This window comes from Nanorana parkeri, unplaced genomic scaffold (genome assembly GCF_000935625.1).
Source record: "Nanorana parkeri isolate BGI_ZX_2015 unplaced genomic scaffold, ASM93562v1 scaffold141, whole genome shotgun sequence".
Classification (NCBI taxonomy): Eukaryota; Metazoa; Chordata; class Amphibia; order Anura; family Dicroglossidae; genus Nanorana; species Nanorana parkeri.
This window is the reverse complement of record NW_017306409.1, coordinates 131,989-134,558: the sequence shown is the minus strand read 5'-3', so window position 1 is coordinate 134,558 and position 2,570 is coordinate 131,989.

Below are 2,570 nucleotides of genomic sequence, written 5' to 3'. Positions count from 1 at the left end.
AATAGTATGATGCATTTAGGTGATGGGCTGTCGCTGTACCCCCTGTGTGAAGACAGAGGGCGCTGTTGCAGCCAAGGATTTGCAGTCACAGTGCCTGTCTGGGGTCTCTTCCCTTTTGTTCCCTAGACTGTGTGTCAGCAAAAAGTGCACTCGTCCTGCGTGTCTCTTCACGCTGCATGCAGAACCAGCTACAGCATGCAACCCACCACATGATCTTATAATAATAACTATACCAGCCGCTGAGGTTCAGTACGTAGTGCCAGTGTGTATCAGCTGAGGGGGATCATATCCAGAACACACTTGCCCCTGGGGTCCCTATGCTGCATTAGGAGCGCCCAGTAAGGGCCCATTCACACAGTCTAATTGCGGTAATGCGTGCTGTTACCACAACGTGGGTTGCTGCATGTTGAAAGGGGTTCTGAATGACACCCTACCGCACCTGTTGCGAAACATGCATTTGCAGCCTAAGGCAAAGCACTAACTGCGCCGCATGCACCATTTTTTTGCAGTGCACTACACCACAACGCATGTAAATGCGATAGAATAGCACCCCAACGCACCTGCCAGTGGAGGTGATTTGCAATGCATCACTACACGGGGCAAGGCATGCACCATTTTTTGGGCAGTGGACTACACCACAACGCACATTAAACGTGTCAGTTCCATTTTTTTCGTGGTATGCAGTGTATCGCAAAAGCCACTAAGGGCCGGTGCACACCTAGGCGACACCCCACCGGATTGCTGCGCGGTCAGGAGTCGTCCAGGCATGCACCGATCGCGCTGTAGGTGCCATTATTTTCCAACGGCACCCCAGTCGCAGAGAAAAAAATGAGCAGAAAAAGGTACAAGTATCTTTTTTCTGCGATACACGACGCGCGCGGCTGTTTCCGTGTTCGGAAGCACGGGCAGAATAGCGGCGATAAAACCGCACGATCCGGAAAATATTGGCACCCTCAGCGCAATCGGTGCACACTCCTGACCGCGCGGCGATCCGTGCGGAATTGTGTACGATTGCCACGCAGTGGGGTGTCGCCTAGGTGTGCAGCAGCCCTGATGATGTGGAAAGCGTAGCAACCAATAAAAAGCTGGCAGGAGACTCAACAGCCAGGCTCCACCCATAATGTCACCTTTGGATGAACCCGCCATTTAACCTGCTTTATGTGCGGTGCCAACTCGCTGTACAGTAGAGCCCAAAGCACTGCGCCACAACACATACACCGTCCATTGTGGTGCGCTGCATTCCTAAAAAAGGGTCATGGGTGTGTTTTCACCCGTTGTGGAGTGTTGGCAGCCTGTTCATAACCAACGCAACGCAGGTTAACGCATGCCATACTACGTGTTAATGTATGGGCCCTAAGGGTCACCATACACGGAACAATCTGACCATACAACCTCTGTACAATCAACTTTATATTTACCAAAACTATGTAATATGAGGACCTACCTGACAGGGGCGTACCACGTGACACCCCGCAGTGACGTCATCGCGCATGCGCGGTCATCTAATTGACGCCCCCTGGCGTGGTGATGGATGCTGGCAGAGAGAGGAGGGGCCATTCACCCGGCGGGATGAGGTATGCCGCCTGGTCCCCTCCTCTCTCCTGACACTGTTGGTCTTCTCGGTCCATGACCCAGTGCCCGACTTTTTAGAGGGGGTGACACCAAAATGACTTTGAGTCATTTTGGTGTCAGCCCTCCAATGGTGTCACCTGGGTGCAGGCCGCACCCCTTGTGTGCCGCCACTGCTACCTGAACTATCCAACCAGGTGGGCCCTTGCACTACATACTTGTTGGTAGATCTAAAGGAGATTGTACAATCTGATTGTAACACGTGTGTGGTGAGCTTCCAATAAAAAAAAGGAACCATAGGGGAGCGTCTGCCAACTCTATTAAAGCCCAACGTTCAAATCTTACAGATAGTTTTCTTTAAAAAGCAGCCACAGCCTGCATAGAAAAGCCTGTCCCCCTGCCAGCATGCTGCAGAGACGCAGTGGCCTCTTTGCTGAGTCACAGCTATAGCTCTGCAATCCACAAGGGGTTGGACCTCTGCAGAGAGACCACTGCTTCACCAACGAATAGTCCTTCTCTGCAGAATGCTGGCTGGGGACAGGCTTCTGTACTCAGGCTGTGGCTGCTTTCTGGAGGAATCACATTGTAGCACTTCTCTTATTGATGCTCCTGCAATAGATTTAAAGGGAAAGTTCCGCTGGCCATTCAATGATTCCTTTTAGCAGTCACTGTGTATCACGCGCCTCCTGCTGGGGTATCTATCGCTGTATATTTGTATTTACGGAGGGTTATTTTCCAAACATTCCGTTATGTATCTTTTATAATGTATTTACATCCAAACAATGATCTTAGAAGATTCAGATCCCCCCAGCTCATCAGACCTGGGGGAGCTGAGACTCTATGGTACACATTTCTATGGGATCTGAGGAAAGGATAGGGATCACACATGTCATGTCCCTCCTCACCCCTCCTCCATCTCTCTAACAATCACTGATGCCTGTGTGGCTGATGCAGGATGTGCCCCTCCTCCTCAGCGCTGGGCCGGTCCTCTCCTCTTCAGC